Below are 18,477 nucleotides of genomic sequence, written 5' to 3'. Positions count from 1 at the left end.
TATTGTTGAACTTTAATTGATCAGATTCTTGGGTATAGTCTTGAATAAATCCTCTATGCTGCAACCTAACTGGTGGTCCAGATTCTTTGTACCTGATATAGAATGCTCTATTAATGCATTTCCACTGTGCTTATAATGGAAAGTCCTGAACTGCATTCTTTTATTGGCTTGCCTAACACTGTCTTGGCAAATAATGATGGAATTGATTTGTAGTATAGGTAGCACCTCAACTTACAACCCAACAGTTGAGCCCAAAATTTATGTTGCCAAGTGAGAAATTTGTTAGGTGAGTTTTGCCCCATTTCACGATTTTTCTTGCCACATTCATTCAGTGAATCACTGTAGTTGTTAAATTAGTTAAACTTAAACACGGTTGTTAAGGGAATCTGGCAGCTTCCCCATTGACTTTGCTTGTCAGAGGGTCGCAAAAGAGGATCACATGACTCCAGGACACTGTAACCATCATAAATGTGAGTCAGCTGTCAAGCATCCGAATGTAAATCACATGACCATGGGGATGCTGCAATGGTCGTTAAGTGTGAAAAATGGTCAGAAGTCACTATTTCCAGTGCCGTTTTAACGTCAAACGGTCACTAAATGAACTTGTTAAGTCGAGGACTACCTGTCTATCAAGGTATATGAAGTCTTGAAGGTAGACCTACATTATTCAGGTAGTCCTTGACTTACAACAGTTCATTTAGTGACTGTTCGAAGTTAAAACGGCACTGAAAATAGTGACTTCTGATCACTTTTCACACAACCATTGCAGCATCCCCATGGTCCTGTGATTTACATTCGGATGTTTGACAACGGACTCATATTTATGACGGTTACAGTGTCCTGGAGTCATGTGATCCCCTTTTGTGACCTTCTGAGAAGCAAAATCAATGGGGAAGCCAGATTCACTTAACAACCCTGTTACTAATTTAACAACTGCAGTGATTCACTTAACAAATGCGGCAAGCATTTTAGAAATGGCTAGAGAAAAGGAGGAATGTAGGGATAGAGAATTAGAAACAAAGTTAAGAAAAGGGGAGAAAAATAAATAAAATAATATAAGAAATATTAGACAGGAATAAATTGGATTTGAATAGATACGAAAGGAATATGTATGTAACTGGAGTGTGATTGAATGTACAAAAAGTATATATGGAATATGCATGATGTTATATTGTAATATACATGAAAGAGAAAGTGTTAGAAAAGTATGTACCAGACAAATTGCACCAAGTCTAATGTTTTTAAATTGTATATTTAATAAAATATTTACTAAAAAAAATGTAGCAAGAAAAGTTGTAAAATGGGGCAAAACTCACTTAACAAGTTTCTCACTTAGCAACATAAATTTTTTATGTACATTACCTGTACATATAATGACAATTTGATATTACTAGGTAGCAGCACCAAAAAACCTAAGCCTAAGCCGTGTCAGACAAGATTAGCTTCAATGGGAGATCAGAAAAGCTGAGGGCTATCGCTAGACTGGCAAAGCAGAAAAATAAACATGCTGGAAGAAGACAACTCTATTTCTATATTGCTGCCCTAGAAAACTACAAGTAATTATGCAACTGGTCACTTAGTGACTGTTCGAAAAAAGGACTTATGACCCAAAGTATGAAGGCTATTGCTTAACGCATTGTAAGCCGCCCTGAGTCTCCGGAGAAGGACGGCATATAAATCAAACCAATAAATAAATAAACAAATAAACAAACAAACAAACAAACAAACAAACAAATAAATAAATAAATAAATAAATTCAAAATTCCGACAGTTGGGCCCCCTCCATGGTCATGTGACTGAACAGTGAGTGCTTGGCAAAACATTTACAGCCATTTCCCCGTGGTCATATTTTGTGATGGTTTTGTCAAAACCTGGCAGTAACTTCAGATGTTCATCAAAATCACACTCTCAGCAAACCATTCACTTAACAACCAGAGCATTCGCTTAACTAACCTGGGGTTCACTTTAAGACTGCTGCATTTGCTTAACAACTGCTGCAAAAATGGGATCAGTTATGACCGTCACGACATACCATCCTAATGGGCAGGCTCGGTTATAGTCATATGTCAATAACTATCTGTGTAAGGATATATTTTTGTAATTAAACATCAGAAGTTCAATCCAAATTGAGGGATTCTTTAAAAATCTGGGGATGATGGATTCCAGTCCATTCTGTTCAGTATGAACAGAAGAAACTGCAGCCCACAGTATCTCTTGAATCTAGAAATAATTCACTTTGTTTACTTCGTTTCTTTCTTCTGAAGATAAGAAGTCCATCAAGTGAATGGACTAGAAGTCCTTTCGACTGAGGAAGATGAGGCAGCTTTTAAGGCTTGTCTCACACTATAAAAAGCTTGTAACTGCTCACCAGGTGCCATGTCTTGTACTATTGAACATCAGCTAAGCAGGATTTGCAACCACCTATGTGGTACTCAGAGCCATTCCAGAATTTGCCTCCAAAGTGCAATCTTTAATATGATAAGGAGGGGGATCATTAAATATACGAGGAAGAGATAAATTAATTACTGCACATGCAATTTCATTAACTAACAAATGAAATCAAAAGCACTGGTGACATGCATCTACTTCCAGCAACTCTAGAGTGAAGTCTAGATATATTTAGCACTGCCTGGTGATCCATTCAATTGCTTCAGTACAGATCAGTCAGAACTATGATTTGGTTAAGAGTGCCATTAATTCTGCAGCTCCAAGTTCCTTCCAGAGCAGAAATGATTGCATTGGAAACATGGATGGGGCAGGGGGAGGGAGGCAGAGCCCAGGAGGGAATAAAAGCATACGTCTGTCTCCTTACAATAAGAGTCCCTCAGAAACTGATGAGCAGGTAGCCTCCCCTAGACGCTGGGAGAATCAACCGAGAGGAAAGCAGTGAAAGGACTTCAATCATTCTGCTGTTAAGGTCAATAAGCATTCAGATATGTCCTCATTTCCTCTCCACAGAGGGAAAAAATTGTTGGAAGGTGTGAAGGCCTCAAGGGAGTTACAGTATATGTGTGCATAAGTGCGTGTGTAGTTTCCACATGAAACTTTCAGGTGGCGGTGGTAGGGTTTGAAGATCACCTATCCCTGCCTTACAAAAAGGTTCATTACATAAAGCTGTGGTAACAAGTCAAATCGAAGTGTTATTTTTAGACTCTCTTTGCATGCAAAAATGATGAAAAGTCTGAAGCCAGCCGTGGTAGGATAACATTCAAGTCAAGGTATTTATCATTTGCAAAGAAACTCAGATCTTCTCAGGTCCTCCCAGTGGGACAGAGTCAAGCAGAGAGCTATTTTTTTCCGATGCCGTGCAGAGACCAATTAGCAAGAGAGGCTATTAAAATAGACATTTCATAATGTCAAGCTCTGTGCATGTTCTGTAGCTCACAAGTGGGCTGGATTTCATTTAGCCAACATTCCACTAACATGTAGTAGCATTTTCATTTGCTTCTCCATACATTTCTGCAATTAATGGGACAAACAATTTTGCCCAGATGGCAATGTTATGTGTGCACTGCAAAAACAACAACAAAAACCACAGCCATTTCACAGCAGATGGTGACAAAAGAATTGAAAATGTGCAAAACTAAGAGAGAGAGGGAGAGGATGGATTTGCAACACTCCAAATCTCACGGTGAACATAATTACCAAGTTTAATTACAAGTGCTGATGAATCAGACATGACAGTCCCAGATAGCATCCCAGGGAGAATCTTATCTTTATTCTACCATAGGTAAGAAATATATCATTGGAAAACTGTCCTAGTGTCCTAGTTCTCTAATCCTAAAAGAACTGGCCTGTAGGCAGATTGCAGATTATCCCTATACAGAAATGGTTCTCCAACTTGAAAGCGCATGAAGCAGGAGGATTGGATGGTGACTTTGGTTGCACATTTATTTACACATTATGTTGTCAGAAACAAGGCAAAACACCAAGCAATACAGAGCCCAAAGACTCTAAAGCGTATTTCTTGTGAAAACAAGCTATTGATGTGGGGAATGTGCTCTGTAGGGGAGGTACAGAAAGGATCTCTTTTCAAGTTATAGTAAATTGCAAGTGAGGGTATTTTTAGACAGCCAGTTTAGTCTAGCAATTTAGACACCGGACTAGAAAGCAAGAGACAATGAGTTCAAGTCCCATCTTGGCCATGAAAACCAGCTGGGTGATATTCGGCCAGTCACTCTCTCTCAGCCCAACTCACCTCACAGGATTGTGGTTGTTGTGGGGAAAACAGGAGGAAGAAGCTGTACTGGAGATGTTCGCTGCCTTGAGCTATTTGTAAAAATAATAAAGATAGGAAAGAAATAACAAACGTTCCTTGCATTTCCACCCCCCCCCTTAGCTTTTCTGTGCAACAGGAAAAGCCATAGTTAGCTGATAGTATCCAAGCACATCTAGGAAATCTGTAAGCTTCTAATATCCACACTTTTTTTTCTAGAGGGCCAAGAATGATGTCTACAGCATTTATATTTAAATTGGGTGAAGTCCCAATTTCATGTTGGGTAAAGTCCCAACTTCAAGACTATATTCATTCATTCATTCATTCATTGGTTCGATTTATATGCCGCCCTTCTCCGGAGACTCAGGGTGGCTTACAATGCGTTAAGCAATAGCCTTCATACTTTTGTATATACCTGCTTAGTAGGGCTTTCGGCCCCCCCAAGCAGTGTTTTTTTTTATACAAAGTCAGCTTATTGCCTCCACAATCCGGGTCCTCATTTTACCTACCTCGAAAGGATGGAAGGTTGAGTCAACCTTGAGCCTGGTGAGATTTGAACTTGCAGTAATTGCAGGCAGCTGGTGCAACTTAATAGCACTTTAGTCTGCTGCGCCACCAAGGCTCTTGGTGTCCACATACATGTAGACAAAACTGTATTACAACTACATTTAAATATTTGTTTTCCTCCCACTCCCACTCCAGCATCTTGGACTCTTATGGGGACTCTCCACAGAAAAGCGTTTGGCGCTTGATACCTTTCAAATGATATTGACCATAATTTCTGTGCCTCCTCCAAACTGGATGATAATATTTATAGTCCCAATGGAACTAAAAGACCTGCAGCTGGGAAAACCACCACAGAGCCTCTTAATTCTTCAGCTGTCCTCATCCTTGTTTCACTGCTTGTTCACTTGAGACCAGAAACACTCACAGAACAAGGGCAAAAGAGTATACTTGCTTAACATACCTCCTCAATATGGTTAGACAAGTGAAAAGTAGTGACAATGTAGAGAAACAGAGAGACAACACGGATGGCATTTTTCTCAAGAAGGCTATGCAGTTTCTCCCGGATAAGACAAAAAAAAAATCCTTTGTGGGTATTGACTGCAAATTATTGGCAGAAGGGCTGCAACCTTTAAACAGCTTGATTAGTTTTATGTGATAATCAGTGGCTTTAATATTTAATCAGAAAAGCCGAGATCAGAAAGCTGACATATCCATTTCTCAAATTCTCCATCTGCAAGTGCCCTAAATCTTGCCTTTCTTGTATTTTAAAATATTGGTAGGTACTTCCCGGCAGGCTTTTGGGAGATAGCTGGGAGGATTATTTTAAACCTACATTTATCCTGTAAGCGTGCTCTGTACAGCATACCGAGATAGTGTACATTTCATGCTTGGAATCCAGAATGCAGGTGGAAAAAAAAAACAAGAAACAAGGGGGAAAAAAATTCAAGCTTGTTATAAGTGGTTTTAAAAATCATGAAAACAATGAGAAATTTAGTGACTCCTGCTGATGCAGCTTTTGGAACACATCTGGCTACCCTCAATATCCCAAATTTCCGTAATTATTTAAGGTGACTCATTCTTATCCCTGAAAAGACTACGCTGGGATATCCAGCTTAGAAAAGCTTTTACTGGTGGAGTCTCTAAAAATACATTTACAAAATAAATAGACACCAGAGAATTTGCTTAAAACTGTTAGGAGGGCATGGGGTGGGCAGGAGGAATATCATCCCAAACTATAAAATAAGATGTCATCTCATCTAGAGGCTTAGTTCAATTACGCTGTTCCTAAAAGAAAACCAAGTTACTAATGACAGCCACACACTGAACTATACATCTAAGCCAGTGGTGGGTTGCCCCCGGTTCACACCGGTTCTATAGAACCGGTAGTAAAACCGGTGGGAGGCTCCGCCCACAGACCCCGACGTCATCAAAATGCTTCTGCGCATGCGCGCGCACGTGCGGCCCAGCTGCGAACTGGTAGTAAAGGTAAGTAGAACCCACCCCTGATTTAAGCTAGATAATTTAAGCTGCAGTCAGCAAAACAATCCTAAATAAAAATAAGATGCAGCATCTTACTGGTCTCCTAGTGCAGCATGATCTATGGCAATAACCCAATATGTTCGCACTGAAAATGCAAAGAATTTTCAACATTTACAGTAGGCAAATGGTTCCAATTTGCAGGTATGTCATGAGCTAGACGAAAACACATCCCTGTTTCAAACTCTGGCTTCAAAGCAACATTATCTGTACAAATGATGTGGCGGTTTCACATACATAACACTAAGCAACAGTTTTCTTAACCATAATTTGCATATTAAATTAGAATTAACTGGATTCACCTACAGTATAAGCCATTGTAGATTTCTTTGCATAAAACATTAAACTAAAATCAAACCGATCATGTTATGTATTGCATACTGCGTGTTAGGAAATGATTTTACCTAACTTGTTGGGTTGGCAATATATAAACCATAAATATAGCTTTAAGACTGCTGTGTTGCTGTATTGCATCATACTGTGTCCTGATTGGTTAGCTCTGTAGCCAATGTCCTTAAGAGGGAGCTAGAAACATGGTTTGTTTCTCTTTACTTCTTTTTGATGCTCTTTGCTGTGTTTGCTACTGTTTGCAACTGTTTATCGTGTATGACTACAACGACTGGTAAGAAGACTTTATTACTGGATTATCCCTGGACTATTGTTTTACTATCTACTGCTTTATACGTGTATGACCTGGACTGTTTATTGGACTGTGCCTTATTACTATTTCCTGAAAGTAAACACAACTCAGTGTATCTCTGTGTTGACTGTGTTATTTCCTAACTACTCTCAATCGCTTTTCATGTGCACACCCTTGCTACTCAAGGGTTGCTCTTTTTTTTTTTAAATTTGATTTATATGCTGCCCTTCTCCGGAGACTCAGGGTGGCTTACAATGCATTAAGCAATAGCCTTCATACTTTTGTATATTTATACAAAGTCAGCTTATTGCCCCCACAAACTGGGTCCTCATTTTACCTACCTTAGAAAGGATGGAAGGCTGAGTCAACCTTGAGCCTGGTGAGATTTGAACTTACAGTAATTGCAGACAGCTGGTGTTAATCACAATGCTTTTAGTCTGCTGAGCCACCAGGCTCTGCAAATTCCTTAACACTGTGTCAAGATAACGATTGTTTCTAATTATCTTATTACTGTTTTTGAGTTCTTAAGATCCAGGGCCATGCAGTCCAACTGCCAAAACCTGAACCTAGTGTATCAGGTGGAATTAAGTGATTCCACTTAATTTAAAATTGAAACACCATCCTGTTATCAAAGATAGAGGTAGGAGATTCCAATTAAAGTTAAATATACTTATGCAGTATAAAATTATTGCTTTATTCTACATGGCAATGGGGAAAGAATAATGTTCTATATAAGAGGCAAAATTATTCTGCCAGAAATAATGAAATATTATGAATGCTACATCTGGAGATTGTCATAAGCATGACTCACATTTAGTAAAGAACAGAAGAAATTTCCTACACCAAAAGAAAACTGCCATTTTATTGTGTACATTTATTTAATAGGATGTAACACTGCATCCCTTTGATGTAAAGCATAAAGAACATCATCTACTTTAGTAGCTATTTGCTACTTTGCTTCCTTCTGGTTCAACAAATAGCAAAAATTACCATTTCAGAAGTTTCCTGTAATTATTGTTTCACAGGGAAGACAATGTTGTCTTGTATTTTTTTTCCTAACCCAACAGACTATTTAAAAAATAGATGGAGGGGCAATGCCCTGTCTGCCAGCAGGGCAATTTTCACAACACAGAACAGATTAAGACCAAATTTGATGTTTGTGTGCGTGTGTCGGGGGTCAGATTTAAAAATGGATCAGATCTGGTCAAGAGCTACCAAGGAGAGGAAAAAAAATAATAAATTTCTCTAGTGCCTCTCTATAGGAGAGGCAACTGGATGGTATCTTGGAATGCTGATGATTGTCTCATTCTAGGCTTTTCTCCTAGTCATGTGACCCAGAGTTCTGATGCTATTAAGCAGGGGTGTCAAACTCAAGGCCCGTTGGCTGGATCCGGCCCACTGGGTGCTTAGGTCTGGCCTCGGTACCTCTGTGTGGCCCTCCAGCACTCCGTTTTTGCTGGCAGAGGGTTGCAGGAGGCCGTCACAGCCAAAAACGGAGTTCGGGAGCCAGTTTTCCCTGGCAAAGCGCTTGGGCCGCCACAGGTGCTCCCGACACAAGTGACGTCAAGCTGGCCATGCCTACACTGGCCACGCCTACACCGCCCCTCCTCCTGACGTCAAACACAACCCTGATGCAGCCCTCAATGAAATCAAGTTTGACACTCCTGCTAATAAGGGATCATAATGAATTCCAGAATCCAGGATCTGCTGGCTTTCCTTTCCTTGTGTTTGAACAGTACTGTATTATATTATATACCTGTTGTACAACAGAGAAATGTGATAATTTACCTGCCTTCACGTACTATAATAAAAACCAAAGGCTCTTTCCTGGCATTTTCGATTTGAAGAGAAACCTGCCCTACCAAAGAGAAGAGCAATATATAAATGTAAGGTTTTGTTGTTTTTTTTTAAAGAAACTTTAGCTGCTTTGTTTAGATTATTTCAGATAAAACATTGGCTCGCTTTTGCAATGAATTTGGCAAGAGGAATAAAAAGATTAAAGCTATTTCCTGAACTCTCAGCACACGGGAAGAGGTATATTTTTGCCTGCAGTGCAAAATAAAACAACATATTAATACAACATTGAATTAAATGTTCTCAATGTATTGACATTCCATGTTAGGGAAAAGAGAAGGTGGTATCTAGTAATACTATAGTTTGCTATTGCTGACTAACAGAATTTCAATGTTTGTAGGTAAATCTATTAAACATTTGTTGGTGGAGTCCTTTTTGGGTGCTTGGTCCCTTGGTGCTCTCTGAGCTTGTTTTCTTGCAAATGTTTTCTTGTAAATGTTTCATTACACAACTACCCAATGTCTGTAAGAAAACAACCAAGTCCTTGGTGCAGAAAGCACCAAGGACTCCACAATTCAACTCTGAGCTGCAAGTATTATCTTTTATTGATAAATATTTGTTTCCTCCACTTTAAATAAATGAAATATGATGCATTTAATAATAGTTTGAACATAGATTTTCAAAAAGGCAGGCACAGGGCCAATAGCTTGCCCTCCTATCCTAATATCTAAAGCGGTGAATTAAAAAATGGAGTAGACATAAATTTTTAAAATAAGGTGTAGTGCAATGGATGCATATATTACCCATTTATTTTATTTTATAATTTTGTAAACTGCCCCTGGTCATATATCAGGCAGTGAACATCGAAACAGAAGTAAAATAATCCTTGGTATATAAATCGCAACAAACAAACAAATAAATAAACAAACAAACAAACAAACAAACAAACAAATAAATAATATCTAATAACTTCAACAGATTCATAATAGAAAGCTGCCTATGATGGATGGCCACAATCAGCTGGGTTGAAGGCTTGCTTGGAAAACAGTTTTCAAATGCAGGAAAGGATGGGGCCAAGTATTTTGGGGGATGACATCTTCCAAAGCTTAGAGCTGTTTTAAATTAACCCAAGTGAAATGAGTTCATTTTTAGACAAGTTATCCTAAGCAAATCTATCAAGTTATCCTAAGCAAATAAAATAAAATACAAGACCATTTGCAACCTCTCCAGCTTTGCACCTCCAGACAAACATAATAAACTACAAATGGAATAGCAGTACAGGTGCTGAAAGTACTGTCAGATCCATGATTTTTTTGTTTCTCACAAGTTCCCCCATTTTGGCATTACTTAGCTGTTTTAAAGAATGTAGTATCTTCATATGAATGGAACCTGCAGAAGAATTCATCCCAAATGAAAATGTATAACAATATTACTATTATTTGATTGGTTAATGATGTTGTTTACTTGTTAATAATGTGGTTAGTGTGGAAGTTTTTAACTGGCTGATTATTACAGTACCATGATTTTAAATCATCAAGTGTCCCCAGCTGTGTGGGACAAACAAACAAATTAGTAAGATTCCTTCCATCTCTCTCTTACTTATACAAGGAGCTCATGGCCAGCTACAAGGCTAACTTCATCTCATGGCTCATCCATCTCTTAATCCATCTCTTCATATCAATCCAGGGAGCATGAGGGAAGTCAGAATGAGAAAGGGTGTCCAATCTCACATGGCTGTGGGGATCTGAACTGAAGTCTCCTGTGCAAAGGATCTGGATTGCATATAAATTCCAGTTCATAATGTTTATTGCTGAAGCCAACACATAAGAATTTAGTTAACTAACATACAATACTAAATTGGCACCAGATAAGGTCAACGGAATTCAAGAGGGGTTGGACCTAGATCGTTTATGAAAATGTAAGGACTCTGGGCTAATGACTCACTTAACTCCACCCTTCCAACTCTGTCTGCTTTTCTATATGAAGTCACCTTAATTTTAGAATCATAGCCTGTACATTGCCTTACACCAGAAGTCCCCAACCTTTCCAGTTCTAGGGACTGGTGCAGGAAGTAGCCCTGGGGATGTGGGGGGGGGGGGGTGTAGGGGGAAAAATGGTTCTGTGTAAGCATCGTGCATGTGCTCACCCACTGTTTGTGCAAATAGAGTTTTGCCCACTCGCCCACCGCTTGTGTGACCCAGTTCCCAATAGGGGTTGGGGACACCGCCTTACACAATAGCATTTACATGTATACTTATTATAATATTACATCAATACTTCATTCTGGAGTCTCTAGGAGACCAGAAATGTACTGTCTTTCACCAGCTATCTGAGCATGTGTGAACATCTATTGCACAAACAGTGCCTCTCAAATCACGCCAAGAGGACTGTGGACAGAATAATTCAGCAGGCACTAAAGCAATGCTGCCACATCTCTTCATTTCCTGCTCAACAGGATTATTTTTAGAACAGTTATCACATAAAATTTGAAAATGATTAGCTCTAATTATCACATTTTGTTGCTATGTTGGTCCATGACCAAAATAAAGATTTTGGTGTGATATATTTGTTAGGAATGGTTCATGGGTGAAGACAAGAAACTGTCATCCTCAGCAATAACTCAGCGATTCATCCAAATTCCTTATATAGGACACTCCCAGCTATACCAGTGATCTTATTTTACAGCATTTTCTATGGATAATGTTTTAGATAGCAGAGGTACCTGTCAAAATGTATGTTAAACCCATGCTCACTCAACAATCCTTTTCAAGCACATTCTTCTTTACAATCCTCTAGTTCTTACTAAGAGGATAGTGTCTTCCTTGTACTTCTTGAGATTATAGGCAGGCACTCACAAAATTGTAAATAGCATTTCAGAGGGAAGGTTATTGGAGGTTTTTTCTCCACATCTGGATTACTATGCAACACAAGTTTTAGAATGAAGGACAGTATGGATAGAAGCAATATGGTTCATATGGCTTTTACCACATTTAAGAGCCGGATCTTTAGTTTGTTGTTAAATCTGTAAAATGTAGAGGAAGCAGGGAGGGAAAGGGTGTTGAGAAGCTGTTGTGGAATTTGTGTCCTTTGGCCTTGATCTCCTCATTCCTTAATTTCAGATTTCACAGGATTTAAGCAACATTTTCAAGGCTAACCATTATGTGACTGAGTGAAAGATCTATGGCTTTCAAAGATGTTTAGGCATTTGTGGGCGAAGGGCTAAATATGGGAGCAGACATATCTGATTATTTGCTCCAAATGTATACCATCTGATAAAAGCTACTACTTACTGTTTTAGCAACAGATTGGAGAGAAAAGGAAATAAAATATGGAGCAGTTACCCTTTCTTTTTTGCCCAGTGCTACAATTGAAAAACATCACCAGATGTCACTTTTCAATCCCCCCCTACACACACTCTCACTCTCTCTCTCCTGCCGCCCTGATCCTTTGAAGGCTACAATCGCATAGCTAAATCCCCCATTGCAGTCGATGGAGCTTCCCGAGTAGACAGATGCACGATTGCTCTGTTACAGCTAATAAAACAATTGGAGCTGGATTCGGAATCTATAAATAGCCCGAAGGAAAGCGCTCAGACTTTTTCCTAAACTAGAAGCAGGACGACACCGTTGCTTTTCCAACTCTTTTTGGTCTCCTTGTTTATATATACCCCGTAATAACCACCAATCCGTCTGCAGAGGAACCTCCAAGGGCGCACAGAAGATCCCTTGCGTCGGATTTTCAAAATACGAGCCACAATAAAAGGGATCGCCTTTGCCTTTTACACACGGCGTAGGTCTCGGTTTTGCTGGCAGCTTTTCGCCTTTCTCGAATTTTCTCATTATTTATGTATTTAGGGCCGAGCTCCGGCACTGAACAGAAGCTCCATGGCTGCGCTCGGGCTCCAACGAGTTTCTTCTTTCCCGCGTAGTTCGCTCCGAGCACTCGCGAACTTTCCCTGAATTTCTCCTTTCTTTTTCGCTGCCCGCTCCTCCACCCCATCCGCAGCCCAGCTCATCCTGGCTCTCCCTTCTTGCTCGGAGAGGAAGTCCCGTTCTTTTTCACCTGCCTCAACGTCAGTGCACGCCTTCGGGCTGCGAAACCCCCGTTTCGCACCTCCTTACCCCGCCCGCCGGCTTTGCCCAGGTCAAGTCCTCGCCCGCCACCGCCTCCTTTGCCCACCCATCCCCCGGCATCGTCCCCGATGCTCAACTCTTCCAACTCCCAGGGGAAGCTGGAAAGGCGCGCCCTCCAGGCGACGACAGCCCTTCATCCCGCGCTTCAGCCTTCCTCTGGATGGCATGAAGGATCTTCCCTCAAGTGGTTTCCCCCGACCCAGATCCTGACAGGGAACGCGATCCCAGTTCCCACTCCCCACCGAAAGCTTTTTCCCGCACGCCTTCCCATTCGCCCCAACGAGATACCCCGAGATGGGTTGCTTTTCCCGACAGAAAACCCAGAAACACCGCCTTTTCCATGCCTCCCCACCCCACTCCCCCCACATCGCACCCACAGCTTCCCCTGCAGCCCGCTGCTGCCATCCCCCGGGACTAACCCCGTCCCTTTCCCTGATTTCCCCACTAGCCTGATTCCCAAGACTTCCTCCACCACCTCCCCTCTCTTAAGCAGCCCGTCCCGGTCCCGACATCCAAGAGGACGGATCGTCCTCCAAAGCTCCATTTCAAACCACCACCACCCATTTATTCGGGAGGGGAAGACTCCCCGCTCCGACCCCCAAGACCCACTTCTGTTTGAGCACCAACTTCCCGACCGTCTCCCAAATATCCCGTTCGATCGATCGGACTCCCTTGGCTTAAGTCCCTCCATTATTTTGATTGAGCCCCCTCCCCGATCGGAAACCCCCCCCAAAAAATCTTTCCACAGACCACATACAACGTGGTCCCAACCCCGTCCTCCCCGTCCCCTTGCGCCCCGTTCCCTGTTTTCTCCCCTCTCTCTTTATCATAAATATATAAATTATGCTAATTAAGACCATTGCATATTCACCGAACCGGGTCCCCCCCGCCCCCCGATCCACGCCATACCGGCCCGCCGCACCCCCACTCACCGCTGTGCAGCCGGGAGAGAACGCTTGCCCCCAGCCCGGGCTGGGGCTCCGCCGAGGCGATCTCCCCCCTCCCCACACTTTTTCTTTTTTTTTCCTGGGGAATGATTAAAAATTCATCTCACAGCAGCTGGAGCGAAGGTTGCTGCAAGCACACACAAAAAAGGGGGGGCAGTGCTTGTCGTCCCCCCCCCAGGCCCAGCCGGCCTCAAATCCTGCTGGAGCCGCAGCCCCCGAAGGTTTGCATCAGGGATGCCCCCCTCCCCATCTCCAGGTACAGCCAGCGAAGCTCTTACCCCGCCTGGGGGGGGCTGGAAGGCAGGGGCAGATTTTGATACTCGGGATTTTTTAGCTGCTGCGTCATGAACATAATTTATGCAAAGGCCTTTGCCGCATCCTGCATACCCCCGAGGTTGCCACTAGGTGGAGCAGAGAGGCCCCCTCCCCTTTCCAGCCGGCTTCCCCTCCCGCCCGTCCCATTTCCCCACCCACAACTCTCAATGCGAGGAAGGCTTCTTGTGCATATATAATATATTCTTTCTCTTTTCCTTTTTTTTCCCCTCTCCCGTTCTCATCAAGTCAGAGAAAGGGGGTGGGGGTGGGGGAAAGCTGCCCAAACTGAAGGTATTTCAGTAGTATGTGTTTTTGATGCTGTCTAAATCTCTTCTCAGCTTCAGACTGAAATGTACTATAAAGGCAGGTCTGATTTTCCCAATCCTGCCAAATGCTTTTGGAGGAGGTCTGGGTGATTTTTTTTTTTAAAATTCAGCTAGATTACTGCAGTCAGCCTGACAAAGGACAGGTAAACAAACTGCAATGACCTAGAGAATTAAAGCAGAAATCCAGTGGTGCTGTACAGTATCCTAGTCTAAAAGTAACTCCCATTCTGCGGGAGGGTTTTTTTTTTTAAAAAAATAAGCATGCAGATAGTATGCTGCCAGTATTCTTTCTCCAGCAAAGGTTTGTGCTGTAGCTTAAGCAAAAAATCAGTTCTTCCATGCCTGAGCATTTCCACTGCTACAGATAGACTATATGGTTGATTTACATTGGGAGATGGAAATTCAGTACAAAAAAATACCTATAGGTTCAGCAAAAGAGAAGAGGAAAAAAGAAAGGAAAGGAAAGAAGGAAGGAAGAGGAAAGGAAGGAAAGAGAGAGAGAGAAAGAAAGAAAGAAAAAGACCAATACAGAACTGTACTGCAGTTTGCTTGATAAGAAAAATAAATAATTCTGGTGTCTCCAAGGAAACAATAAACTAATCTCTCTTTTTCAATGGCAAATTGTCGTTTACCTGACGTGTCAGCCCTTCAAGGTAGGCCAAGTCAAGAGACAGATTTGGCGGTGATTCCAAGAATGTGCTTTACAGGTAGTCCTTGATTTACAACTACATTTGAGCCCAAAATTTCTGGTGTTAAGCAAAACAATTGTTAAGTGAATTTTGCCCCATTTATGACTTTTCTTGCCACAATTGTTAAGTGAATCTGGCTTTCCCATTGACTTTTTCTTGTCAGAAGGTTGCCAAAGTGATTGATTACATGACCCTGGAAACACTACAACCATCCTAAATATGAGTCATTTGCTAAGCGCCCGAATTTTGATGACTTGACCGTGGAGATGTTACAATGGTTGTAAGTATGAAAAATGGTCATTTTTCAGTGCCTTTGTAATTTTGAATGGTTACTAAATGTACTGTTGTAAATCAGGGACTACCAGTATAACAGTAGGGTAGAATAACAGAAGTTGGAAAGTCCTTCAGAGATTTCCTCTGCCCCACTTTATATTGAACAAAATCAAGGTAGGGTTATTTTGAGTTTCATTCTCGTGCTTTCCTCTTTCTCAGAATAAAGTCATATTTTCTCCAAATTCCTTCTTAAGGGTTGGCTCCTTTCTTCCTCATTCCCAAGGTCTACATTCCTTCACCCTTCTACCCACAGAGACCACAATTCAGGTTATTTTTTTTACACTGCTTATCTATCTATCATTCTGTGATTCTAAAGGACTTAAATCATAAACTTTATTTTGGAATTTAGTGGCAAGGAAAGATGATTGCCCCAACTTTGCAAATCAGCAAGAGACAATATATGATAACTTGCAGTACAAAACTTGGTTAGGATTTTGTATTCTGAATATGACCCAGAAAGAGGTCATTGTGGGAGGGCTAGTTTAACGGAGAACCATTCAAGCTTTCTACAAAATATTTCATTCAGGATAGAGAAAATATCACATGAATAAAAGTATTTGCATGTGCAAGTAGTCCTTGACTTATGACTTACAAGCACTCCTTTAGTGACCGTTCAAAGGCACAGTGGGGCTGAAAAAAGTGACTTTTGACCAGTCCTTGCATTTATGACTATTGCAACATCCTCACGGTCATGTGATCAAAATTTGGGCCCTTGGCACCTGGCATGCATTTATGATGGTGGCAGCATCCCAAGATCATGTGACGATCTTCCTAGCCAGCTTCAGACAAGCAAAGTCAATGCGGGAAGCCTGATTCACTTAACAGGCACATGGTTATCTTTAACAATTACAGTGATTCACTTAGCTATCATTGGGGCGGAAAGGTTGTAAAATTGAGCCCAAGTCACTTAACAACCACCTTGCTGAGCAATGGAAATTCTGGTCCAATCATGGTCATAAGTTAAGGATATCTATAATTTAAGTTATCATTTCCTATCCAGCTAGATCTTTGATTCACCTAATTCAGTACTGTACTATAACTGCTTAGTGACAATGTCCAACCTGAGGCTAAATGTGGGACTTTTGCAAAACACTAAGTTGCAGGCTGCATTCTGTCATTTCTTTGATGTACGTTGGTCAACCTCTAAAAATTATAATGTACTTTGACATGTGAGAGTACAAATCATCGTTTACTTCTTTGAGCCCAAAGAGTCTGTTTTGCATTGGATAAACACACCAGATCAAAGCTGCGCTCTGAGTAAATGAATGAAGAAAGGACATGAGCATTTAATGGAAACAAATTAGAGTAATAACAGAGCTGAATTTATAGCTTCCAGAAATTTAGTCCTGTTTGCCATATATAGCCAGCTACTGCTTTTCTAAACATGAAACCAAACCACATTTGCGATCAAAGCAAATGTTTAGGGAAAAAAAAGGTTGTCTGCATCCAGATCCATGAAGCATATGAACATTAATATTATGCATGTTCTTTTTCTGTAATGTATACCCAAGTAACATTGTCAACATTTTCAGTAACAACTGAATCCATTATGGTAAAATGTGTCTGCTCTGGTACAGCTGGTTTTCAGACATCATATTGCAATTCAGCTAAGAACTTAGTTTGCATAGGCTGCCTGGTGATTATGAATATTTAAATACATCCATCTCACTGAATTTAGGCTCATTTACATACATTGGCATACTATTAATATAATACATTCAGGAAGGTAGAGCACATTAATTTTTTAGCTCAATCAAGAGATCAACAGAAATTCTTTCTAAAGCAACATTTTACAAAGGGGGGGGCAAAATATACTTTAAAAAATAAAACCTCTTTATAGATGTTAACAAATGCACTACGTAGAAATCTTCATAGATTTTTATTCCTTTTGCAATAAATCTGTATTTATTGAGGTTATTGTAGTTAGAGATTGCTCCTTTATCATGGTCAAAACTTCCATTTATACATTCTCTCTGCATTCTCTGACAGGTATTCTTTAACGGCTCCATTTAAAAAATAACCTATATGCCCATTTTGAAACTTCCTGATGCTATTACTAATCTACACTTACCTATGTTCAATAGTAAAGCTAAATTTCCCCTAAAATGACTTTTCATTTAGATATTGCATAAGTACTAAAAAGAGCAAAAAAATGCCAAAGTTGAATTATACATCTTTTTCAAGGTGATAAATGGTGCTTAACATAAAGCTATAAGGGACTATAAACCTACCAGTAGTCTAAACGTATGTAGTATATGTATATGTGTATGTGAAATATCTATCAATTGATATATATCTCTAGAGATATAGAGATATATAGAATAGAATAGAATTTTAATTGGCCAAGTGTGATTGGACACAGAAGGAATTTGTCTTGGTGCATATGTTCTCAGTGTACATAAAAGATACGTTCATCAAGAATCATAAGGTACAACACTTAATGATAGTCATAAGTTACAAATCAGGAAACAATATCAATATAAATCGTAAGGATACCAGCAACAAGATTTGATAATAAAGATTAGATAATCATGCTGCAGCGTGATTCTATTTGTTGTTGAATTTCATTTTTTCTCATTAATCTATACTCAGTACCCCATAATGACAAAGTGAAAACAGAATTTTAGTATTTTGGCATAGGTCAGTGATGGCGAACCTTTTCGGCACCGAGTGCCTAAACTGAAACGAATGGGCGTGCATGTGCAAGCGCACCAGAACCCCAGAAGCTCAAAGACAAGTTGGCCACTGCGCATGTGCGCACCGGCCTCCTGGTCTTCGGGTTTCCAGGGCTCCGGCAGGCGTGATTGCCAGCACACATGCGCACGCCGGAAACTAGAAGAGCAGAGGATTCTGTGTGCCACCTCTTGGCACGCATGCCAAAGGTTCGTCATCACGGCTATATAACTTCAACTCTTGTAGACTCATGAATGTGCAGAACAAACTGTTAGGCGCAAAGCTCAAATAATTCATGAGTAGAAAAATATTCTTATTTTAAAAAGTGGGAAAGAGTCCTGGATAAATTTAGAGTAAAGCCAGGCTCG

The 18,477-nt window shown here is 40.7% G+C and overlaps 1 protein-coding gene across 2 annotated transcripts in view; it reads right to left on the bottom strand.

Moving 5' to 3' along the window:
- POU6F1 (POU class 6 homeobox 1) overlaps positions 1–14,057 on the bottom strand; it is a 47,750-nt gene extending 33,693 nt beyond the window's left edge. For both annotated transcript variants that reach the window (XM_070937901.1, XM_070937900.1), the window contains exon 1: positions 13,759–14,057. The gene's annotated coding sequence lies outside the window, so the exon portion shown is untranslated. The remainder of the gene's footprint in view (positions 1–13,758) is intronic.
- Positions 14,058–18,477: the final 4,420 nt, after the last annotated feature.

The sequence above is a fragment of the Pituophis catenifer genome, unplaced genomic scaffold, assembly GCF_029215685.1.
Source record: "Pituophis catenifer annectens isolate HBS135680 unplaced genomic scaffold, rPitCat1.0.hap2 SCAF_2, whole genome shotgun sequence".
Classification (NCBI taxonomy): domain Eukaryota; kingdom Metazoa; phylum Chordata; class Lepidosauria; order Squamata; family Colubridae; genus Pituophis; species Pituophis catenifer.
The sequence above is the reverse complement of the archived record's forward strand: the minus strand, read 5'-3'. Positions and strand labels throughout refer to the sequence as shown.